Here is a 26869-nt window from a genome sequence, read left to right as displayed (position 1 = left end):
TAATCTTCCTCCGTGACGGCTGCTGATGGAAAGACGGGAAATGCTGGCGCTTGCGCAGGCTGCCACTCGGTTCACGTGACCTGGCCACCTCCCTGCTTCTCCGATGCCTAAGGGGAGGTGAACCCCAGTGCACTGCACTTCATCATTTGTATTGAGAATGTGTCAAGTCCTGTCTGCAACTTCCAGCTTGTTTTGTTGTTCTAAATCAAACACTCCACCTTGTGGAAAACACTCGGCCTCGAAATACCTGGTCTGAAGAATTGTCACTTTCATTTTAATGGCCAGATCCCCTTTTTCGGAGCAACACAACTCCACCAAACTGCTCAAACCACTGTGGTCGTTCCCAGAAAGGAACCATATCCTGCTGATCTGTCATGTGCAAACCTGGAGATAAAGACACTCCTCTTAGATTCTGACTTGCACTTAAACGTGTGCTTTCTCTGCACGCCCTACTTCAACAATCAGGTTGACAACAAAAAAGCAGCAACAGCACCCAAGGAACGTTTTTAAAGGAAGTCTGTCGTTTGGAGGGGGAAAACAGGAGAAGTGAAAGATAAGAACAAGTCAGAGGAATTGGAGGAAAAGTTGCAATATTAACTGTATTGGTCCTGAGCCCTCAGTCCACTGAAAATTCCAGCCCCTTCTGAAACAAACACTTACAGCATGATTAAATATTTGTTCAGTTGGTTTAAGCTACAATTTCACAGCCCATAGAAACTGCCATATCAATCCTGTGAACTTTGGCTTTATAGAGCATGGCTTCTCCCCACACTCCTCCATTTCCAACTTTTCCCCTCTGTCACTCCTTACACCCCTGCCTGTCACACCCCACCTGCCACTCCCCCCCCCCCCCGCTGGTGAAGTGGTCTTAAGAAAATTAATAACAGACTTCTAGAGCTACAAAGGCCCCTGCTTAGGTGGAAAAGAGTGATGAGTGCTCATTCATTCATTCATTCATTCAACAAATATTTGTGGAGGGTCTTTTCTGTGCAGGCACTATTTTAGATTCTGGAAATTCAGATGTGAAAAGGTTAGTCAAAAATCCTTCTGTCATGAAGCTTGCATCTAGTGAGATAGATTGTAAGTACTATGTTAGATGGTCATGAGTGCAACAGGAAAAATAAAGCAGAGAAGGGAGAAAAAGATTGTTGTGGGTGGGCACAATTTAAACATCACAGAAAGGGTGGCATTTGATGAAAGATCCTAAAAGAGGCATGAGCCAAGAAGTTGTGTAGGGAAAGAGCATTCCAGGTAGAAAGGTGCAAAGATCCTGAGATCTGGCTTGTTGAAGGGGCAACAGGAAAGCTAGAATGAGTGAAGAGCAGAGTGAAGGGACCCCAGGTCAAAGAGGTGCGAGGGACTGAACTTGCAGGCCCTTGTTGGATGGTTTTCTTAGTAAGATGATTAACTATTAGACGGTTCCAAGTGAAGAACTGTTATTGCTTGGCTTATATTTTAACAGATCTGGCACAGACATCTATTTTCATTTATGACTTGCCTATTCACATTAAGCGCCAAGTGAGAATGATGGGGAAAACAGCAAGGTGCACCCTGACCGGTAGTGGGGAGTTCTTAGTTGAAGAGATGCTCTTGGACGGGATTATAAAGACAGTAGGAGGCACTTTTCATGGAGTCTGTGCTATAGATGCCCTATAGCTCAAGAAAGAAACTCCAAAGACAAATACATAAGTCTTCTATGAAGAGGTACACTCACCCAACTGCAGAATGAGAATCTGAGTATACAATGTTGTAAGCAGGAAATAGGAGTCTCAAGAGAAGAAAATTCTTAGTTTGAGCACCTGACTGTCAGAGCTCTGGCTTATCTTGGAAGAGCTTCATCGTATAAGAACCCAGATGACTTCTTTGCTGCTAAATCCCACAGACAATACCTGATCTTTCTTACTTGGTCTGTTTGGAATATTTCAGACTATTGACCTCTCTATTTGTGAAATTCTCCTTCTCTGGCCTTCTTGGTTTTTAGGGACACCACGCTTCTCTAGTATCCTTCCTATCTCCAGCGACGTTCCTTCTCTGTATCCTTCATGGCCCCTCTTCTTCTCTGTATCCTTCATGGCCCCTCTTCTTCCTACATTTTGTCTAGCTTTCCAGGGTGAACCTCAGCCTTATTTCCCTCTGACTCTGGATCAACTAATTCTTTCCCATGGCTTTAACTACCATTAGTATTTGAATATTCACTCCACTTGAATATCCCACAGTCCCTTGAACCCAGCATTCTTAAAGTTTAAACATCATATTTATTAGCCTTTATTCTCGTCTCCTTACACTTGTTAACTCTTAGAAGATCCTTCAAAAACTCATTTTACATCATCCAGGAAGCCTTCCATGGATGTCTTTGTCCAACTCTGCACAACCTGGTCTAGGAGTCCAACCTTCAACACCTTCCACTTTGTGCTTTCTTACCTCTGCCATCATATTGTTATACCGACAGGTTACTCTCTCTGTAGATGGGGGAAAAAACTATCTGGTGGAGCTGGAAAGTTCATCGGAGGCTCAGAGGAGACCTTTTCATTTGCAAAAAATAAATATTTTTATGAAAGTTAGTCAATAAGGAGATGTATTACTCTGCTTAATAAAGTAAAAGTGTACCTTTGTGGGGCAGAAATTTTGTTTTTGTTTTCTGGTTTTTGTCATGATAAAGAATTTTCTATTTTTTCTCAGCAACTTGGGAAGAATATGGGAAAAGCCAGAAGTTTAGAGTCCTGGGCCTGGGGAATTGAGAAAAAAAGGCAAAAGTAACTCAATTCTGAAAAATAAGCCATTGCAGTACAGCAGCAGGCCAGGGCCAAGACAAGCAATGGTCAGAAGAGTGTCCCCTGTAGTGAAGCCGTCCTAGAGGCTTTAGGTAAAATATTATTTTCTAGTCTGCAATGTAATTTCTCTCTCGTATCCCTTTAGTAAAAACAATTCATACACAATGACCATTTGTTAGTGGTCCCTGGGGAAGAATGAGTAAAGGTTCTGTCCATGACTTCCATGCAGGGGAAAGTGAGTGGGCACTGGACTAAAGCAGGCAAGGGCTCTAATAAAAGATGATTGAGGAGAGGTCTTGAGGATCTTTTGAAAGACAACAATGTGGCACACCTAGCAAGCCTCTGAAATACTAAGGAAGGCACTGGTGTATGGATAGTAATATAGGGTGGAACCCATATGATTTACTTGGAATATTAAAGGAAACAATGACTCCAGGAAGATGTCGGATTTGTGGAACAACCTCGAATTCACTGTCTACCCACTGGGATGTGGGCTACTGGACGCAGAGGAACTGTATCCCTATCTCTATATTTCCAGTCCCTGACATAGTGCTTATGACCAAATAAATGATTAATAATTATTGGTTGTTTTTATAAATGCTTGATTCCTTCCTTCCATTTTGTCTCAGAGAGCCAGACCAGAAAGGAAATTAATGGGGTGGCCATGGTTTACCTACTGTGACTGCCAAAGAGATTACCTAAGCACTGACACTTGCTGTAACAGTGCTTCTCAAACTAAATGCTTGCATGAATCACATAGGCTTCTTTCTAAAATGAAGATTCTGATTCAGTTGGTTTATAGTGAGGCCTGAGATCCTGCACTTTTTTGATGCTGAGTTTGCTGGTCCACAGGATACAATTTGTAGAGCAAGGGACTGGAAGACACTGGGCCACCCAAGAATAGCATAATGGTTTATCATCCCAGAGTGAGAGATATGAGGAGACAAAAATGAAATTATGGAAAACTCATAGAGTACTGGTGAGTCACAGTACAGAATGTTCTGATATTTGTGAATATAAGATTTAGGTTACTATGTTTGGGCTATTACATAATATATAGTATTTGTTGATTTCTCTGTTCTTTTAAATGAGTGTCCATTTGAAATACAGCCAGCTGTTGGCAAGCTTCCAAGTTTGGTAGTGGATGCCAATTTCCTGACCTCTCTATCCAAAAGAGAAATTTGTCCAGATTGTGTACAAAGCTTAGACTCTGGGATATGAAGTTCTATACAAACACACCAAAGGAATCCATCAATTACATGTACTTCAAGACTGAGAAAAAATAATAATCTGTCAGTTATGTAGAAAGGAGTAAGGACATAAGGAAAATAATGCTGGCTACTTATAGTTAAAAATTAAGGGGCGCCTGGGTGGCTCAGTCGGTTAAGCGGCCGACTTGGGCTCAGGTCATGATCTCGCGGTCCGTGGGTTCGGGCCCCGCGTCAGGCTCTGTGCTGACAGCTCAGAGCATGGAGCCTGTTTCAGATTCTGTGTCTCCCTCTCTCTGACCCTCCCCCGTTCATGCTCTGTCTCTCTCTGTCTCAAAAATTAAATAAACGTTAAAAAAAATAAATAAAAATAATTACATGTAAATAAACCCATATCTAGGCACGATCCAATAATGTCTTACAGATATAAAAATCTAAATCTTGAGCCCAGAATTTCTACTGGCCATTCTGTATTCCACCTTCCCTCCTTCACATGTATCTCACACGTTACCTTGTCTTTTCCCCTCGTCACATCCACAGAAGTTGATTCCACCTAAAGTCCAGAAAAATTTGGGCCGCTGCATTTTCACTCATTTATCCACAGTGCAAAGGAATTTGTTAAATAAGGAGAATATCCTAGGAGATGTTCTACACATATAGAACCTTCTCTCTTCAGTTCAATTATCTTTAGACCACATTGGTATTCATTTATTCATTTTTAAATGTTTTTCCCCCAAAGCTGTTGCTACATCTCAAAATCATTCAATTCAACTTCATGAATTTGAACATAAAATTCTCTTATTCAATGTATTATTTCCCGTTTTCTTGGTTGTCACTGCAGCATAAGCATCAAATTGTGCATAGTCTGGCTCTTAGTATTTCCAGATTCACTTAATTATATGTCTCACCAAACTCCAGGGATGTGGTTTCCAACTCTTCATCCCAAGGCACATTACATTTCATGGTAAGAAATGACACAGGCATATGAATATCAAAATACAGTGTATAATAAATCATTTTATTGCATCTTCTCTGAGCTTACTTCTATAAAGATGTCAATAAATAAAAACAGGATGACTCTACCTAGTTAACTCATTATTTCATGAACTATTGTGAAGCCTCAGGTTAAATGCCAAGGGTGAAAGGACAAAGTGACATTTTTTTTCAAGACAGATCTTAGATTGTAAAACAAGCAAAGGATACTACAAAGTTGTTAACAAAGTATCCAGGCCCGCTATGAATAGCTGTCAATTGAAACTATGGAAGGGAGCTGGTTCCTTACCACTACTCTTCTTCCAGATTAGGTCTCTGTCTTTCCAAAACCAGATTTCTTCATCATTCCTTGTATAGCTTGGTTCCAGATTCTTCACATCTGAGTGGGTACTTATCCGCAAATACCTTGCTCAAAATATATGCTGTCCAAATTGTACTAAGCCCCGTTTCTGTACTTTTGTCTAAGGTACCAACGTGCATTTTGGTAGCAGCCATGTCATATGGTTGGCTCATATTGATATATTTTAAAGATTTGTATGTTGCTTCTAAAACACATGTGAAAGCCTAATTCAGTCCTTTTTTAGCATTGTTTTCTGGTTTCAGTATCATTTTCTGGTTTCCTTTGCTATCACATGTTTAAACTTAAACATATTCTCTTAGATATCATTTTTAAGTATTGTATGCATAATTATTTCCCAATTATAATGTAAATGCCTTAAGGATAATGAATGTTATATTGACCCGCATAACTTTTTCCATATTAGAAAAATGGTGCTTGGGATTCTCTCTGTCCCTCTCTATCTGCTCCTCTCTTGCTCTCTCTCTTTTTCTCTAAGCAAACATTTAAAAAAAGGGGAAAAAAAGAAAAACAACATAAAAATAAATATCTTTCCACCATCATGTTAATAATGGTTTTAGGAGTAGTGAATATATTTGTCATAACTCTTGGATGATTACACAAAGGGAGGAATTTATCAATATGCTAACAGGCTATCTCATGTGGCTTCTTAAGAACAGGGGTAAACCAAAATAAGGAATTCAGATGTGGCCAGATTCTTAAAAATAGAGAAAGAATAACAAAAATAATTCAGCCATATTAATGATTATTTAATTTTTTTTTAATGTTTACTTTTCAGAGAGAGAGAGCACGAGCAGAGGAGGGGAAGAGAGAGAGGGAGACAGAGGATCTGAAGCAGGCTCTGTGCTGTCAGTGCAGAGCCTGACATGGGGCTCAAACTCACGAACCATGAGTTGATGACCTAAGCTGAGATCATGACCCGAGCCAAGGTCATGACCTGAGCCGAAATCAAGAGTTAGTGGCTTAACTGACTGAGCCACCCAGGCACCCCCATGATTATTTTAAATGTCAAGATTTATATTAAATGTCAATATTTATATTTAAACGTCAGGATTATTTAAATGTCAAGATTTATATTAAAGCTTGGAGTGTGTCAGGCTGATTTAACAACACGCGAACAAACAAAAACAGACCCAAGTGCATACTATTAAAAAAAGATATACTTTAAAAATAAGGATACAGATAACTTGAAAATAAAAAGATATAAAAGACATATCATGTAAACACTAATCACAAGAAAGCTAGTATAGTTATATATATATATATTTGTGTGTGTGTGTGTGTGTGTGTGTGTGTGAGAAAAGCATGACCAATCAATTTTGTTAGGTGACCTTCCAGAGGTTTCCTGATTGAGGTGTCACACTGACATAGGTTATTTTATTTTATTTTATTTTATTTTATTTTATTTTATTTTTTTTTTAATTTTTTTAACGTTTTATTTTATTATTTTTGAGACAGAGAGAGACAGAGCATGAACAGGGGAGGGGCAGAGAGAGAGGGAGACACAGAATCCGAAACAGTCTCCAGGCTCTGAGCTGTCAGCACAGAACCCGACGCGGGGCTCGAACTCACGGACCGTGAGATCATGACCTGAGCCAAAGTCGGATGCTTAACCGACCGAGCCACCCAGGCGCCCCACATAGGTTATTTTAGATAGGTCTCACTTCCCTCCAAACACTCAGCAAGACAAAAAATGCCACAACAAGAGGCTTTGGTTAATTATATTGGAGTCAATAAGAGTAGGAGACAGAAAAATGAGGGGTACGGAGGGTCAGGCCAGATCATTTCTTCTTCTGGTGCTGGTCTTGGTTGAGGAACCCAGCAGAGGGGGCATGCAGGTCTTGGCTTTCCATGTGACAGTGGGAGACCAAGCCCTGGAACCTGGAGAAGGGAAGGACTAGTGGAGCCCTGAGGTTTGACCAGCCAGAGAGTGGATTTCCTGGCAGTGTCATCACGGAGTTTAAACTTTATTAAATGAGCATAGAGGACACTCAGTATTATATTCATTTCAGATGTACAACATAGTGGTTCAATAAGATTATACATTATGCTGTGCTGATCACAAATGAATCTGCCATCTATCACTATGCAATACATCATGATTTCATTCACTGTATTCCTTAACTATACCTTTTATTCCTGTGACTTACTCATTCCATAGCTGGAAGCCTGTATCTCTCACACCCTTCACCTAGTTTTCCCTGAATCCCCATACTCCTCCTCTCTGGCAATCATCAGTTTGTTCTGTGTTTATAGGTCTCATTCTGCTTTCTGTTCATTCATTTGTTTTTCTTAGATTCCACATACGAATGAAATCATATGATATTTCTCTTTCTATGACTTATTTCACTTAGCATAATATCTTCCAGGTCCATCAATGTTGTCACAAATGGCATGGTCTCATCTTTTTTATGGATGCATAATACTCCACTATATATATATGTACATGTGTGTACCACATCGTCCTTACCCAGTCATCTATTGATGGACACTTTTAGGTTGCTTCCATATCTTTATTGTTGTAAATAATGCTGCAATAAATATAGGGAGGCATATATCTTTTCAACTTAGTGTTTAGTTGTCTTTGAATTATTGGATCATATAGTATTTCTACTTTTAATTTTTTGAGGAACTTCCATACTGTTTTCCACAGTGGCTACACCAGTTTGCATTCCCGTAGTTATATTAATATAGGAAGGAAATTAAGTATTATCCAAACATAAAGAAGGAAAGAAAATATCTGAAAGAAATAACAATCCTAAATACATAAACCTAGGAATATTACTTTATAATTTAGGAAGCAAAAATTCATCAAACTATAAAGGACAATTTTTAAAAAGCATAATCATAAAAGGAAAATATAACATACTTCTCTCAGCAACTAATAGAAAAATCAGACAAAAACTAGCAAAGAAGTAGAATATTTTAATAAAATGATTAACCAGTTTAACCTTGTGGGTATTTAGAAAACATTGGACAGCAATTGCACAGGACATTTTTTACAAGGTGTATGGAACATTTGCCAAAATGGAGCATATACTGAACCATAAAATAAATCTTAATAAAATATAAAAGATTAATGTCATTAAAAGAGACCCCTAAGGGGACACCTGGTGGCTCAGTCAGTAAAGCTACTACTCTTGATTTTAGCTCAGGTCATGATCTCATGGTTTGTGAGTTTGAGCCCCACACTGGGTTCTGCACTGACAAAGCAAAGCCTACTTGGGATTCTCTCTCTCCCTCTCTCTCTGCCCTCCCCTAATTCGTGCACATGCTCTCTCTCAAAAATAAATAAACACTAATGAAAAGAAAGAGACCTCTAAGAAAATTAAAAGGCAAACCACAGAAATATCAAGTACAATTTGGAATAACTAAACTAGTTCAAAGTGGATCCCACTAAGGAGGATGCAAGGAAGAAAAGGGCCTATGGTAGGAAAGAGCTGTTTTTCTATCTAAGTCTGTATAAAAATATATAAATAATATACGTGTCACTTTATATATATTATTTTGATAAAGTTAAAAGTTAAATTAAATAATATCCAAAACAAAATCTATTGGGGTGCCTGAATGGCTCAGTTAGGTAAGAATTTGACTCTTGATTTTGGCTCAGGTAATGATCTCAACATCATGAGATCAACCCCCTCATCAAGCTCTGCCCTGGCCATGGAGCCTGTTTGAGATTCTCTTTCATTCACTTTCTCCCTCTCTTTCTGCCCCTCCCCCACTCATTCTCTCTCTCTCTCTCTCTCTCTCCAGAAAGATAAATAGGGGCGCCTGGGTGGCTCAGTCAGTTGAGCAACCGACTTTGGCTCAGGTCATGATCTCACGGTTTGTGAGTCCAAGCCCTGCATTGGGCTCTGTGCTGACAGCTCAGAGCCTGGAGCCTGCTTCAGATTCTGTGTCTCCCTCTCTCTCTGCCCCTTCCCCGCTCATGCTCTGTCTCTCTCTTTCTCTGTGTCAAAAATAATAAACATTAAAAAAAGTTTTAAAGAAAGACAAATAAAAATAAAAAATAAAATATATTAATATGACTTAATAAAGTAGGAAAATACACTTAATCTCAATAGGTACCAATATCTTCCTCTTCAAGATAATTTTAGTAAATTAGAAAAGAAAACACACTAACTTGTTAAGGGAACTATATTGCCTCCACCACTGACATTGTGTTTAATGGTAAAATGTTAGAAGCAGTACTACCAAAGCCAGATACCATATCCACTATCATCATTAATATTTAACATTGTTCTATAAATTCTAACCAGTGTACAATGGAAATAAAAAGAAAAGAAATATGCATAATTCTTATTATTTTAGTTGATGTCAAATGAAAATTGCCATTTTTAAGTTTTCCCTGCAGGTAAGGCTACTGATGATTTTTTAAAACTTTTGCTTACCTATATTCTAAATATTTGTAATAGAGGTTTCATTTATAATTTAAAATATTTTAAAATTATAAATATCAAATGTTTACCTGAAGCACAAAAGTTAAGAACATCTCTAGGTATACATTTAGAATTTAAATTGTTCTGTTTTCTCAAGCATAAGTTTTAAGATAAAAATGTTAAAGAAATATTTACCTGAAATAGGTGTTTTATCAGTTTCCTGAGGCAAAACAACTGTTACAAACATCAATATTGAATTCTACCCATAGACTGAAAATTGTTATTTTAGAAAATCTCCCCATGTTTTCCAACCACCGAAACGTAAATTCCTCATGAAAAAAATGAGGCTAACCTTATGTATTTTGAAGGATACAATCAATTGAGAAGGATTATAGCAAAATGCACCAAATATATCCTAAGTTAAATAAGCTTTGCCTCTGTAGTCCAGTGTATGTTACCTGACATTCCTCCAGAATTCATCCTCATTCAGATACCTGAATAATGTGAGTAAATGAGACATTAGTTATTCTGATTCCTACTGTTTCCCTTTCAGCTCAGGAAAATAACATAACCATCTTTCTTTCCCTTCAGACAAAGCAGTTTAACAAATTAATGATGTGTCCTTAGTGACATCGAACTTAAAGTAGTTGGCAGTCCTTGAGAATATAATTTGGACCAACTCTGGCAAGGTTAATGAGTGATACCTTACTGGTGTTCGATGACGTCTGTTATTCACGATGTTTAGTCTGCCAGGGCATACCGTTACCTAAATAATTTTGCCCTTTGAAAGTAAATGAGCCTATGGTTCAATTTAGAAAATCTATGAGAAGTTCCATAAAATTACATCTTGCCATTGCAGTAGTGATCAACTGTATTTTAAAAACAGTATTCAAGAAACAAATTAAAAGAATCCCCTATGTGATATTTCTCTATAAAGTGGAGATCAAGTTTCAAGGCATGGATGTATATCTCCCTGGATTAATTTTTTGATATCTTTAAAAGTCTGCCATAAGACAATCCTCAGTGAAAACAATTTTTTTTTGTTTTTTAGCTTATTTCAGATTCTCTCCATAACTCAAATGATAACCATTTAGATATTGAGCTATATGGTAACTTCTAATACAGAACCACATATTAATTTTTTATAATGCATGTTTCTGAAATAAACACATATTTACACAAGCCTAAAGTGTATTTTAATAAAGTTCTTTTTGAACGTATTTTTGATCAATTTTTAATTAAAAAAAACCCTCTTGATAGTAAGGCTAACCATTAGAAAAACTCTTGTACGCATATTTTATAACATTTCTCCTCAAATATCATCTCCCCACTCTGTAGATCTGGGGTCTTGTAGTGTGGATTCATGGGTAAACCTCAGAAGCTCATAAACACTCTGAAAATTTGAAGGAGTAAGCATATTTTTCAACAAAAAAAGTCTCTAATTTTCATCAGTTCTAAAAATATCACTGACCTTAAATTGTGATGACAATTTTTTGGCAAAAGGAATTAACTTCATTTTTATTTATTCTGTACTGACTTTTTCTGGCTCCCAGAACTATAATTTTGTCCATTTCTATAATTTTGCTGTATTATTTTATTCTTATACAAAGACAAATAGCATATGCAGTAATTTTCTATAATATATGATAGTCTTTTAGATAAAATGACAATCTTCTTATGACTCTTTTGTATCTGTAAAATTGTTTGCTCAAATGTATTTACATGAAACTTTCTAATCAGTGTTTTTGGTTATTACTATGTTCAGCACATATGTATTAGAATCATAGCAGCTTAGGGGTGCCTGGGTGGTTCAGTCAGTTAAGTGTCTGACTCTGGCTCAAGTCATGATCTCATGGTTCATGAGTTCGAGCCCCACGTCGGGCTCTTGCTGACAGCTCAGAGCTGGGAGCCTGCTTCCGATTCTGTGTCTCCCTCTCTCCCTGACCCTCCCCCACTCACACTCTGTCTCTCTCAAAAATAAATAAATTAAAAAATATTAAAAATAAAAAAAAGAATCATAGCAGCTTACAGTGGTAAGGAGTCTTAGTAGACATTGGTCTCTACATTCTATCCAAAGCATGAATACTGTTTGCACCACTCTGGAGAGATGAAATTTTCATCCTCCATCTGGATGTTTCTAGTGACAGGGAACTCTCTACATTTTAAGCTGATCTAACACATTGTTGATAGTTTTAATTATTAAGTTACCTCCTTTATAGAATCCACATTAAGAATTTGAATTTTATGCTAAAAGTAAAATGAGACCATTAAAAAGATTTATATTTTAAGATATGTACTCTGAAGTGCAGAGAATGAAATAGAACTTTAAAAAGTCAGTCAATGCTCAGGAAAAGAATTTGACGGTGGCCTTAAAGGCATAGAAGGTTGGCATAGAAATAGGAATTTTAGAAGTTTTTTAGGAGGTAGAAAATACAATATTTAGAGGTTGGATAGATTATAGGGAAAGAAACAAAACAAATAACACCCAGATTTCAGTGTGGAGAGTAAGACCTTTCAATGAAGTAAGAAGTCAGAAAGGTGAGCAAATTTCAAGGGTCTTGCTTCATTCATGGTAACTACAGGGCATCTATGAAGTTCAGACAAGAAATTTGAACTTAAACATATATTTTCAGAATCTTAAGGGTAAAAATGTAATTGAAGTGATAAAAGTGGATGAAATTGCAATTCAAGAAAGACAAATAACCCAATTTAAGAATGAGTAAAGAATACGAATAGCCATTTCTCCAAAGATGAAAAACAAATGACCAATAGGCACATGAAAAGATATTCAATATCAGTGGTATTAAGGAAATGCAAATTAAAATAACAAAAAGATAGCATTTCACACTTACCAAGGTGGTTATAATAAGAAAAGATAGATAATAACAAATGTTAGCAAGAATGTGGATAAACTGGAACCCTTTTACACTGCTGGCAAATGGTGTAGACTTTTTGGAAAATGGTTTGGAAGTTCCTCAAAAAGTTAAACATTAAAGTTCCACTCCTACATACATACTCAAGAGAAATACAAAAATATGTCCACATGAAAACTTGTGCACAAATCTTTACAGCAGCGTGATTCGTAATAGTCAAAAAGTAGAAACAACCTAATGTCCATCAACTGATAAATGGATAAATAAAATGTGATACATCAATACAGCAGAATATTATTTAGCAATAAAAACACATTTCTGTTTCTGAACAGAAAGTAAGTTAATACCTGCATGTGGTGATGAGAAGTGGGTAATATGAGTGACTGCAAGTGGGTAAGAGTTTCTTTTAGGTGTGATGAAAAAGGTTTTGAAATTGATTGGGCGATGGTTGCACCATGCTGTGAATATACTTACTAAAACCACTGAAATGTACACCTAAAGTGGATGCATTGTATAATATGTTTATTATATAACAATTTTTTTATTTTTTTATTTTTTATTTAATTCTAGTATAGTTAACATACAGTGTTATATTAGGTTCAGGTGTACAATACAGTGATTCAACAATGCTAATTATTATTCAGTGCTTATCATGGTAAGTGTACTTTTAAGCCCTTTCACCTATTTCACCCATCCCCTCACCCACCTCCTCCCTGGTAGCCATCAGTTTGTTCTCTATAGTTAAGAGTCTGGTTTTTTAAATTTGTCTCTTTTTTTTTCTTTGTTTTTGTCTGTTTGTTTCTTAAATCCCACAGATGAGTTAAATCATATAGTATTTGTCTTTCTCTGAATGAGCTATTTCACTTAGCATTATATTCTCTAGATCCATTCATGTTATTGCAAATAGGAAGATTTCATTTTTATGGCTGAGTAATATTCCATTGTATAGACCACTTCTTTATCCATTCATTTATTGATGGACACTTGATCTGCTTCCATATCTTGGCTATTATAAATAATACTGTTATAAACATATGGATGCATATATCTTTTTGAATTACTCTTTTCATATTTTTTGGATAAATACCCAGCAGTAGAATTAGTAGATTATATGGTAATTTAATTTTTAATTTTTTGAGGAAACGCTATACTGTCTTCCACAGTGTTTGCACCAGTTTGCACTCCCACCAACACTGCATGAGGTTCCTTTTTACCCACATCCTCACCAACACTTCTTGATTCTTGTGTTTTTTATTATAGTCATTCTGACAAGTGTGAGGTAATCGCTCATTGTAGTTTTCATTTGCATTTCCCTGATGATGAGTGATGTTGAGCATCTTTTCATGCATCTGTTAGCCCACAGATCTGTTGTCTTCTGTCTTTCATGCATCTGTTCATGTCTTCTGTCCATTTTAATTGGATTTTTTTTTCATATTGAGTTGTATAAGTTCTTTATATATTTTGGATACTAATCCTTTATTGGGTATGTCACTTGCAAAAATCTCCCATTTAGTAGGTTGTCTTTTAGTTTTGTTGATAGCTTCCTTTGTTGTGCAGATGCTTTTTATTCTGATATAATCCCAATACTTTATTTTTGCTTCTGCTTCCCTTGCCTCAGGGAACACATCTAGAAAAATGTTGCTACAGCCGATGTCTGAGAAATTACTGCTTATGCTCTCTTCTAGGAGTTTTATGGTTCTACATCTCACATTCAGGTCTTCAATCCATTTTGAGTTTATTTTCATGTATGGTATAAGAAAGTGGTCCAGTTTTACTCTTCTCACATTTAGATCCTTAATTCATTTTGAGTTTATTTTTTGTATAGTGTGAGAAAGTGGCCCAGTTTTATTTTTTGCATGTAGCCGTTCCGTTTTCCCAGCACCATTTGCTGACAGTCTTTTTTCCATTGCATATTCTTGCCTCCTTTGTCATAGATTAATTAACCATAGAATTGTGGATTTATTTCTGTGCTGTCTATTCTGTTCCATTGACCTATGTGCCTATTTTTGTGCCAATAACATACTGTTTTGATGACTATAGATTTGTAGTATACCTTGATATCTGGGATTGTGATACCTCCAGTTTTGTTCTCTTCCGAGATTGCTTTGGTTATTCAGGGCCTTTTGTGGTTCTTTACAAATTTTATTATTATTTGATTATTCTGTGATTCTATTAATCTTAAGATTATTTTAAGATTATTCTGTGAAAAATGCTGTTGATATTCTGTATGTTGCTTTGGGTAGTATGGACGCTAACAATATTTTTTCTTCTAATCCACGAGCATAGAATGTCTTTCCATTTCTTTGACTAGCCTTTAATTTCTTTCATCAGTGTTTTATAACTTTCAGAGTACAGGTCTTTCACCTCCTTGGTTAAATTTATTCCTAGGAATTTTATTATCATTTGGTGCAATTATAAATGGGATAGTTTTCTTAATTTTTCTTTCTACTACTCTGTTATTAGTATATAGAATGCAATGGATTTCTGTATACTGACTTTGTATCCTGCAATCTTCCTGAATTCATTTATCAGTTCTAGTAGTTTTTTGGTGTCCTTATGGTTTTCTCTATATAGTAACATATCATCTGCAAATAGTGAAAATGTACTTCTTCTTTACCAATTTGGACTTTTAAAATTATTTTTCTTGTCCGATTGCTGTGGCTAGGACATCCAATACTATGTTGAATAAAAGTGGTGAGAATGGACATCCTTGTCTTGTTCCTAATCTTAGGGGTAAAGCTCTCAGTTTTTCACCATTGATTATGATGTTAGCTGTGGGTTTTTCATATATGTGACTTTATTATGATGAGGCATGTTCCCTCTTAACCTACTTTGTTGAAGATTTTTATCATAAATGGATGTTTTACTTTGTCAAATGCTTTTTTGCATCTAATGAAATGATCAAATGGTGTTTATCCTTTTTCATATTGATGTGATGTGTCATGTTGATCAATTTGTGAATACTGAACCACACTTGCATCCCAGGAATAAATCCCACTTGATCGTGGTGAATGATTTTTTAAATATATTATTGGATTTTGTTTGCTAATATTTGTTGAGGATTTTTGTATCTATGTTCATCAGAGATAGATATTGATCCATAGTTCTCTGTTTTTGTAGTGTCTTTATGTGGTTTGGTATCAGGGCAATGCTGACTTCATAGAATGAATTTGGAATATTTCCTTCCTCTTCTATTTTCTGGAAAAGTTTGAGAAAATAAGTATTAACTCTTCTTTAAATGTTTGGTAGAATTCACCGGTGAAGCCACCTGGTCCTGGACTTTTGTTTGTTGAGTTTTTTCTTTTGATTACTGATTCCATCTCGTTGCTGGTAATCGGTCTGTACAAATTTTCTATTTCTTCCTGCTTCGGCTTTGGTAGGCTATATGTTTCTAGGAATTTATCCATTTCTTTTAGGTTGTCCAATTTGTTGGCATATACTTTTTAATAATGTTTTTTTATAATATTGATAGGTCTGTATTTATTGCCATGTTGTTACTTGTTTTAATGGCTGTTTATATAGTTCTGTTTCTTTTTTTCTCTTGCTCCCTTCTCTCATAGTTTGCTGGATTTCTTTAGTGATTTGCTCAGATTCCTTTCTCTTTATATTTTGCATATCTATTACCAGTTTTTGATTTGTGATTACCACTCTCTTTAAATGTAACATATTATGCACATAGCAATTTATATTAAGTTGATGGTAGCTTAAGTTTGACTACATTCTTCACTCATCTCCCTTCTCAAATTTTGGGCACATGGTATCATACTTTATTTCCTTTTATTTTGTGAGTCTTTTGACTGATTTTAATAATTATACTTAATTTTATTGCTTTTGTGCTTCCTACTTATTCCTACTTATGTTCTTTGTTTCCCACTCATAGAGTCCCTTTTAACATTTCTTGTAGGGCTGGTTTAGTGATGATGAATTCCTTTAACTTTTATTTTTCTGGGAAGCTCTTTATCTCTCCTTCTATTCTATTCTGAATGTAGCCTTGCTGGATAGAGTATTCTTCATTACAGGGTTTTTTGTTTCGTTTTGTTTTGTTTTTTTCTTTCAGTATTTTGAATATATCATGTCACTCCCTTGTGGCCTGCAAAATGCCTGCTGAAAAATCAGCTCATAGCCTTATGAAGTTTCCTTTGTATGTAACTGTTTCCTTTTCTCTTGCTGGTTTTAAAATTCTCTCTTTATCACTACTTTTGCCATTTAATTACTATGTGTCTTGATGTTAATTTTATTGGGGGTTCTCTGTGCCTCCTGTTTTTATTTCCTTTCCCTGATTTAGGATACTTTCAGCTATTATTTCTTCAAATAAATTTTCTGCCCTCTTTTCTCACTCTTCTCCTTCTGGAATCCCTATAATGCAAATGTTGTTGTGCTTGATGGCATCTCTGAGTTCCCTTAACCTATTTTCATGTTTTATCATTATTTTTCTCTCTCCTGCTCAGCTTGATTGCTTTCCATTACTCTGTCCTCCAGGTTGCTGATTCGTTCTTCTGCTTTCTCTAGTCTACATTTGATTCCATCTAGTGTATTTTTAATTTGTTACTGAGTTCTTCATCTCTGGTTGGTTCTTTTTCATGTTTTCTATCTCTTTGTTGAGGGTCTCAGTGAAGTCCTCCACTCTTTTCTCAAGTCCAGTGAGTATCTTTATGACCATTAGTCTAAATTCTCTATCAGTCATATTACTTATTGTTGTTTCACTTAGCTCTTGCTGTTATTTTGTCCTGTTCTTTATTTGAGATATATTCCTTGTCTTCTCATTTTGTCGAACTCTCTGTGTCTGTTTCTATGTGTTAGGAAAAGCAGCTACATCTCCTGCCCTTGAAAGTAGTGGCCTTATGAAGAAGAGGTCTTATAGGGTCCTGCAGTGCAATGGCTCCTGTTCACCAGAATCTGGCACTTCATGGGTGTCTCCTATGTGTGTTGTGTGTGCCCTACTGTTGTGACTAAGCCACACTTGCCTTCAGTACAGTCATCTGCAAGGCTCTCTTTGGCTGTTGTGGGCAAGGTTTGGTCCCTTTGTTGTTAGTGGGCCAGTCTGGTGCTATCTTAAGGTTAAGTTGAGTCAGACCAGGTGTTTGCCAGAGATGCAGAGCACTGAACTGCAGGGCACTTTTCCTTTGTTGTCCCTTGAGAAGTTTTCATTGATGGGTGGAGCCTGCAGTCAGACCAGACATCTGCCCCTGGCCCACTGCTAGGCCCACAGTTGGACTAGTGTGTGTGGTTATTTTCCCCTCTTCTCAGGGCAGGAGCCATATTAGAGTAGTGCTGGCACCTGTTGGGACTGCTTGGACCCTGCCAGGCTTGTGGCACCACTTTGGATGGCATCTGGCCAAGGGCATATTGGAGACGGCAGGCTGACAAGAAAACATGGGAGGGAGTGGTGTGCTAGTCCACAGCAGGATGGAACCTGCAGTGGCCTGGGAGAACTCCTGCCTAAGCCTGCCAGGTTGGAAGGGGAGAGTCCACAGGAGACACTGGGGCAGGGCGCTGGGCCAACAAGGTACATGCCCATCCACTGCAGGAGGGGACTACAGCCATCTAGGAAAACTCCTGCCTAAGTCCTGCTGGGTTAGAGGGGGCAGAGGTGCAGAGGTGCAAAGGGGGGGCATGCTGTTAGCAAGCTAGGTGGAGAGTGTTGCACTGCAGGTGTCCTTGTATCTAAGCTGGGGGGTGCAAGAAGGAAATGGTACCCGCCAGCTGTTTTGTTGTTGGAGAAGACTCCCAAAGATCCCTCTCCCTCCAGCACATGCTCTGAAAGTAATAAATAAATCTCCTTCCTGTATACCCTAGGCATTTTTCAAACTGCTGCTTTTATGCCGTATCTCTACAGAGCTGTTTGTTGTGCTGTTTCTCCCAGAGTTGAGCCTGCTGATTTTAAAGTTCCAAGTGTTTAGCCACACTGATTTTTAGGCCCCTCTGATTTTCAAAGTTAAATGTTACGGGGATTTTGTCTTCCCCATGAGGGTCCCCTGTGCCTGGGGTGCCTAGTGTGGGGTTTGGTCCTCTCTCCTCTTTGTACTTGTGTCATCCCTCCTTCCCTCAGACACTGCTGTGGGTCCTTTAGGCTCCCAAACATGTCTCTGCCCTTTCTGCCCTCTCTGATGTGGCCTCTTCTCTACATTTAGCTGTAGAGATTCTGTCCTGGCAGTCTTTGTGTTGTTTTCTGGGGTATTTACACTGATGTGGGTATTATCCAGTTGTATTCATGGGACAAGGTGAGCTTAGAATCCCCTTACTCTGTCATCTTCCCCAGAAGTCTGTATATCCTTTTTTTTTTTTTTTTTAAATGAATGAGATTGTTCACAGAAAATATACAAAATAAAACAATAGAGAAGCTTAGGGCATACCACTGAAGAGGAATGATGTTTAACAAATGGAAGGAAGAAGAGCCCACAACGGAGGTTAAGCATAGATTAAGAAGCCAAGCAGCGGGGCGCCTGGGTGGCGCAGTCGGTTAAGCGTCCGACTTCAGCCAGGTCACGATCTCGCGGTCCGTGAGTTTGAGCCCCGCATCGGGCTCTAGGCTGATGGCTCAGAGCCCGGAGCCTGTTTCCGATTCTGTGTCTCCCTCTCTCTGCCCCTCCCCCGTTCATGCTCTGTCTTTCTCTGTCCCAAAAATAAACAAACGTTGGAAAAAAAAAAAAAAAAAAAAAAAAAAGAAGCCAAGGGGGAAAGTAGCTACTGGCAGTGTGCTGAAGCCAGCTCCTGAGAAAGCCAATTTTTTAATTATTCAAGAAGGGTAGGAGTATTTCAGGCCCTGGTGGAAGTATTTACACCAAAGAAATTGGCAACACTACAAAGGCCTTTATTTATTTATTTATTTATTTATTTATTTATTTATTTCTAAAAAGAAATATTTTAGAACTATTTATTTCTATTTATTTATTTTTTTTTGTAAAAAGAAAGCTAATTTACCATCATAACACTGGCTATGACTGAAGAGGTGCTGAAGTACCCAGCATTGTCTGAATCATTTTTCATGCATTCACTTAATGACTACTTACACCTACCCGAAGAGATAGGTATTATTATCATCCCCATTTTAACTGTAAGGAAACTGGATCCTAAATATACTGAGTGACCTAACCAAGGTCATGCAGCTAAGAATCAGAGCCAAGAGTTGAGCCCAGACAGTCTGACTCCAGAGACCTGAAAAATAGGGAGACTGCAGTGTCCTCTATGACAAGGAATGACAGTGCTTGCAGAAAAGGGTAATCATCGATAGTGCCAGCTGCTGCTGAAAGGTCAAATAATTGAATAAGAACTCATAAGTGCTCACCGGATTTAGCAAAAAGTGAGTCATTGGTGACCTTGGTAAGAGCATTTTCAGTGGAATAAAAAGGTGTACACCTCTGTTAAGTGAGAAACAATGAAAGATTTAAAAATTGTTGTCTCTTCAGTGACTTCTTTTCAGCAATCTTAGGAATTGTCAGCATTCCCTGATCAGAGTGAAGGATAATGAAGAAAGGAAAAAAGGAGCAAGAAGCCCACAGTGACACTAGAGAAGTCACTGTTATCGAGAAAAAAAAAACAACAAAACCTGAAAGGAACAGAGACAAAACAGTCTACAAACTTTCAGTTTTCATGAAAATGCCCCGATAGTGAGAAACTAGCATTAATGACACAAGTGAACAATTTGAACACATATTTGAAGTCATGATTATCATGTCTTTAAGGTGAGACTCTTTACCATATGTTTCTGAAGACAGATTTTAGCCACTATCTTTGGTAAATATCTATATTTATATCAATATTTGGGTAGTGGTGTTTATTCATTTTTAAAAGAAAAAAATATATGAAACCTTGTTTCTAATATGTACCCAACTCTTGCGTCATATACAGTCTTGTTCCCAAATTAAATTAAAATTTGCATGTGCCAAAAATAGTAACCACAAATGAAAAAAGAAGTAATGCCTGTGGAAGTGTATAAAATTATGTCATATATATATCAATATATACATATGTGTATGTATATCAATTTATATATATGTATCAATTGTATATCAACATATATATACCTATGTATATCAACAATGATGCTGAAATCATAAGATCTTAGAACTATGATAGGCTAACTTTAGATATTATTTATGTGACATGTAGAAGTCCTTCAGCAACCTTCAAAAGTTTCATTTTCTTTTGTCTAGTAATACACAATTGGAAATACTAATTCCAAGGGGAAATAATCTGAAATGCAAAAAAAAAAAAAAAAAAAACAGTAAAAATTTGCAGAGGCATAAATATGCCGGATATTTTCATGTGACCTGCAAGATGTTGCCCACTTTTCCTGCGGCCTGCTCTGTGGTGTGAGAGGCTGACCTGTTTAGATTGCATCAACAGATGCCTTCTTCCCTGGCTTCTAGTTGTGTTTAGCCAATGAGAGGCACAAGCAGGAGAGCAATCAGAAGGGAGAAGAGTAAAGCTGGGGTATTTACAGCCATGAATCTCCTTTTTAAATCTCCAAGTGTTGGCTGGTTTTCTGTGCTCCTTTCCCCAAGGCCTTAACTCCAGAGAGGCAGCACATTCCCTTCAGCTGCTCCAGGATCCTTTTCCTCCACGTGCACTATTGGTAGCTCCAGTGTGTAGCACTATCCCTTGCTTGTTTCCCCAAACTCTGCCCATATCATTATAAATTAATGCCTCTATAAAAATCTTCCAGTGAGAATACAGAGCAAGAGGAACCCTCATTCGTTGCCGGTGGAATGCAACGTGGCACAGCCACTTTGAAAGACGGTCTGGCAGTTTCATGCCAAACTAAATCTAATCTTACCATACAATCCAGCAATCACATTTCTAGGTATTTACTCACTGATGTGAAAATTTATGTCTCGACCAGAAACTGCACATGAATGTTTATAGCAGCTTTATTTGTATTCACCAAAAACTATAAGCAATCAAGATGTCCTTTAATAGGCAAATGGATAAATGCACTGTGGTTCATTCTCACAATGGAATGTTACTCTGCAGCAGAAAGAAAGGAACTATCAAGCCACCACAGAAAACATGGAGAAACTTTAAATACACATTGCTAAGTGAGAGAAGCCAGTCTGAAAAGGGTACATCCTGTCTGATCTCGATTACATGATTATGTAATATTCTGGGAAAGACAAAACCGTGAAGAGAGTAAAACTATCAGTGGTAGCCATGGGTTTGTTGTGGAAGAGGATTGCATAGGTGAATTACAGAGGATTTTAGGGCAGTGAAACTGTTCTGTATGTTACTATAATGGTGAGTACATTACATCATGCATTTGTTAACCCCCGTAGAACTTACAGCACAAAGAGTAAACCGTAATGCATGTAAATTTTAAAACATTATTTAGGAGGTCAGAGGATCCCAGGATGGAATGCAGACTCTGAGCAGAGAATCTAACTATATTACAAATATATGAAACAACCTCAGAGTAAAAGGATATGAGAGAAAGGTACTGACCTAAGTAACTTTGGAAATGAGTTGAATCTGGAAGACTAAAGGCAAAAGAAACTGCACATGAGCATTATACCCTATTTGATAAAGTTGTTTTCTACCGGAGTAAAAGTTAACAATTCTAATACTCCTATGTATATATCATAATTGAACAATTAAGTAAATGGCTAGTGGATGGTCAGAGCCAGGTTTCTCATTGTTGGAGTGGAAATTTACAGACAGGCAAGGGAGAAATCTAAAATAATCCGTGTGGTAATGGATCAGAGTTGAAGACATCAGTATGAACTCATCTTTAGCTTAATATAGAGATGTTTACATGTAGAGATAATTATAAATATGAATATATGCATGAGTTAGTATACACAGATATATTTCTCTGCTCTGTCAGCTGAGCAAGTCAAAAAGTAACAAATCTCAGTAACAATGACCACACCAAATGTCCAGATCTTAGTTTTCTAATAATTATTCTCCAATAAAAGGACCTAGGGCTCCTTGAAAAAATGGCTGATCCGAATACTAGGGCAAGAAATAAACAAGATAAGCCTACAGCATTTTATAGTGTCAGAAAGTAAGGAAGTACTCTAAAAAATCCTACATTGATGGGAATATGTCAGAGGAACATAGGAAGCAACTGAAAGAGCCCCCAGTGACCAAATCTGGAACGATTTGAGTAACAAAATAAAGTAGCATTGTATTAAAACCCAAAGAATAAAATATATATCCATGAGCCCATACTAGTAAAAAATGAATAAATAAACAAGTAGGGATAAAAGACAAGACCCCTTGCAGAAGAAGTCTGAATAATACATACAGACAAATCCCTCAAGGAGGGGGAGCATGAATCTTCACTTTTTAAGTGTGTGCTGTACATAGTGATTTTTTTCCCCATTGAATACATTAAGGAAAAGGAAGTGGGGACAGTAACTTTACAGTAGAAGAACCTGGCAAATATGACTTCAACCAGCTGATTGAGGTCAACACCAACAGTGATAAATCATGCTAACTAACATATGTACCCTTAATATGACATAATGAAAAATAGCATGGTCTTCTCAAAACTCATAGCTCCAGTCTAATCATAAAATAGAAAATAAGAAAAATTCCATTAGTGTAGCATTCTACAACATACCTGACGAGTATTCTGCAAACTGTCAAGGTCATGAAAAACAAGGAATGTCTGAGAAACTATCACAGCCAAGAGGTGCCTAAAGGGATTTGACTGCTCAGTGTAATGTTGTATCGCGGTTGGGACCCTGAAACAGAAAAAGACATTACGTAAAACTAAGGAAATCTGAATAAACTATGGGCTTTAGTTAATAGCAAATAATCAATATTGGTTCATTAATTGTAACATGCACCATACTGAGATGAAATGTTAATAAGAGACACTGGGCAAGAAAGTATGTAAAAGAACTGTCTGTATCGTTATCTCAGTTTTCATGTAAATCCAAAACTGTTCTCAAGACTAAAGTCTATTTTTCACAAATATTCTCAATTATCCAGTTTAACTGTGTAGTTTTCTTGGTAGGACGCTGACTAATAATCCAAATGAATTCAAACCAGAAGCAGAATGGTTAAGAAAACAGTTTCTCTTGACTAGCTGTAGCATCATACACCTGTTAAAAATATTTCAATGAAAAGTATAAAAGAGAAAATGTTTAAATTATATTGAGTAAATATTTGAAAAGCAGAATGCATCATTTCATAGGTATCATGTTTACCAGCTATGTTTATTTTTTAACGTGAATAGGAAAAAAAATAGGAGGACAGGCATCGATATGTGAAGAGTACTTACGAGTGGTAGAAAACAATTTTTCTCCTACTCTCCTTTCTACTTTTTTGTGTCTTCCAAAATTTCTGAGTACGTACTATCTTTGCCATGGAAAAGGATAATAACTTACACTTGAAAACTTTTGATAAAGTTTTATTCTTAATTATACTTGATGTCCTGTTGTTTTAGTTTTATAATTTCAAAATTCTGGCATAGTTATAAACTCAAAATTTTGTTATTTGGTGTATGTTATGGTCTGAATTGTGTTCCTCTAAAATTCATATGTTGATGTACTAACCTCTGGTACCTCCAAATGTTATTGTATTTGGTGATAGATTATTAAAGAGCTAATTAAGATAAAATGAGATCATAAGATCAAATTGGAACCTGGTCCAATTTGACTGGTGTCCTCATAAGAGAAGATTAAGATACAGACAGACATGGGGTGCCTGGGTGGCTCAGTTGGTTAGGTGTCCGACTTCAGCTCAGGTCATGATCTCGCCGTTCATGAGTTCGAGGCCCATGCCAGGCTCTGTGCTGACAGCTCAGAGCCTGAAGCCTGCTTCAGATTCTGTGTCTCGCTCTCTCTCTCTGCCCCTGCCCAATCCATGTTCTCTCTCTCTTTCTCAAAAATAAACATTTAAAAAGAAATTGTAAAGACACAGACAGGTACAGAGGGAAGACTTTGTGCAGAACCAGAGAAAGGCAGACACCTATAAGACAAAGAGAGAGGCCTAGAAAAAACCACCTCTGCCCATATCCTGAGTTTGGACTCCTGGCCTCCAGAACTATGAGAAAATGAATTTCCATTGTTTGAGCCACCAGTCTGTGGTAATTTTTTATGGCAGTCTCAACTAGCACAGTGAATCACTATTCGGTATGAGTCTCAATTCTCTCTGCATCTTTTTAAATCTTATTCTCTATATTGTACAATTTAATAATTAGTTTCTGGTAATAACTGTTCATTCCTAAAAACAGTATCACTGTGAAAATAATTTGTCGTAATCTGATAGTAGCTCAATTGAAAACATTGAAAAAATAAATTTTAATTGAAATTTGTTGATGCTAAAAATAATTGAATTTGTTCCACAGAGATAAATTTATGTGGATAGCTATGCAAATGTACACATATTCTGAAAGAAAAACAAAACAAACAAAACAAAAACACATAGAGAAAGAAGTATTAGACCCTACATTGGTGGTTGAGCTTCAGAATCACTTGGGAGATTTTTTCAAATGGGGATGCCTGGATGTAGCTCTGGAAGTTCTGGTTTAAAGGCCTGGCATATAGTCAAGTCACTGGAATTGTAAAAGCTCCTCCAAGTAATTCTAATGTGCAGCCAGAATTGAGAACCACCGCTTTGTAGTAAGAAAACACTACCTGAGTTTTAATCTGGGTGAGGGAGTAGTAAAGATTTTTAAAATTCTCTCTTATTCATAGAACCAATAAGGAACAAACTGAGCAGTGGAAAATAAAAAAATATCCTATCATCAGTAAAACCAGGGAAAGGCCATAACCTCGAAGCCTAAAATTTGAAGGCAAAATCTTTACTCATCCTATAGAGAGGGAAGAAGGTGAACATGAATCGGCTTTGAAGCCGTGGTTTGGAGTCAAAAGTAATAAACTAAACAACTAAACAGAAGGCATCAGATGCATGGAGTCCCTCAGGAAGTCACAGGCCAGCTAGTCAGCACCCACCATGGTTTTCGGCTTTGGCACTTTCTTTACAGTGGTCTCTACTGTGGCCTGGACCATGGCTAATTATATCAGTGGGCTCCCTGGAGGTGCTTAAGTTGAACGTCATGATTTAGGGTCAGGAGGAGCAGAGCTGTCAGGAAGGTCTCTGAACCACTTTCAACACCTGTGGCCACTGTGGGAGCCACCCCCCCCACAACCTCCCCCAACCAGGAGGAGACCTGCAGATCATTATAGATGAAATCACAAACTTACTGGCTGCTATGTGAATAATATAATGGAAGATACAATCCTAGTGACAAGCTACGCCAAAAAGACTGAGAGGTTAGTTGGTGAGATATGGAAATAAAGAGTTTTTGAGTATTGTAAGCTCATAGTTGCACACCACAGCTCAGTTGGACCTTCAGTAATGAACCATGCTATAAGTTTATACTGAGAAAAACACTGTGGTGTCTGCAACTCAGCTTTTTTTCAGGCTAATAGCTCATCAGCTTGCTAAAATCTATACTATTCATGCACACAATGGTTGAATTCCCAAATGTAATCAGTGGCTACAGATGGGAAGATATTTCTCTCCCATTCCCACAGCATTTGCAGATAGAGACATTAAGAAAATGTTCCGAAGTAATATACGAAACCCTCAGGTTCTTCAGGAGGCATTCAAGAAGATTCTTTCCAACCTGGGATTACCAGTTAGTCGTGCTTTGCCGTAATGTCCTCTTGTGGAAGAATAGAATTTATGGTGAGAAACAAGCTGTCATACAGTTCATTGATTCTAAAATTCTTGGCATAACTACCTGCTACATGATATTAGAAATCATTTCAGTGAATGTGTATGTCCGAGTGGTGTAGACTATATTCTCTATCCAGATGGGAAACTCCAGGGCCAGTGACTACATTCTTACCTTGAAGCCTACAAAGAATATAAGGACTTTAGAGACAGAAGTTATGGAAAAGGAGGTAAAAATAGTCAAGTCAGTTTGCACTGGCTTCTCTTATCTTTGGGGATTGTGGGCTCTGATTAAAGCCAAATACTCCACTGTTGAGTTTGATTTCCCTGAGTATGCAATTGTTCGTTTTAACAAAGACTTCAAAATGAAGCCTGCAGTTACTGTATTAAGTGCTTAAGAGATTTAATTATTTGTAGGCACTGAGCAATCCTTGTATGTCTCTTCTTAAGAAATTCTGAAAAGCCAATATTAATTAGAATTCTGTTATTTAATCTTGCTTGACAAATTGTGCCCCTATACAATCAATCTTTTTGTTTAAATAGATTGAATGATGTCAAGAAATCTGCCTGTTGCTTTCACTATGTGGAGGCCTAGAAATATGTTGAATTTGCAAAAAGCTATGAAGATGTCCGTTTAATCCTTTCTTTGATAATG

The 26869-nt window shown here is 37.2% G+C and overlaps 1 pseudogene; it reads left to right on the top strand.

Moving 5' to 3' along the window:
- Positions 1 to 1310: 1310 nt before the first annotated feature.
- On the top strand, positions 1311 to 26612 carry LOC124521147 (ethanolamine kinase 1-like; annotated as a pseudogene).
- The last annotated feature ends 257 nt before the right edge of the window (positions 26613 to 26869 follow it).

Source organism: Lynx rufus, unplaced genomic scaffold (genome assembly GCF_022079265.1).
Source record: "Lynx rufus isolate CCGP_SWC_20201006 ecotype Redwood Valley unplaced genomic scaffold, mLynRuf1.p SCAF_3, whole genome shotgun sequence".
In the NCBI taxonomy this organism is placed as follows: Eukaryota; Metazoa; Chordata; class Mammalia; order Carnivora; family Felidae; genus Lynx; species Lynx rufus.
The sequence above is the reverse complement of the archived record's forward strand: the minus strand, read 5'-3'. Positions and strand labels throughout refer to the sequence as shown.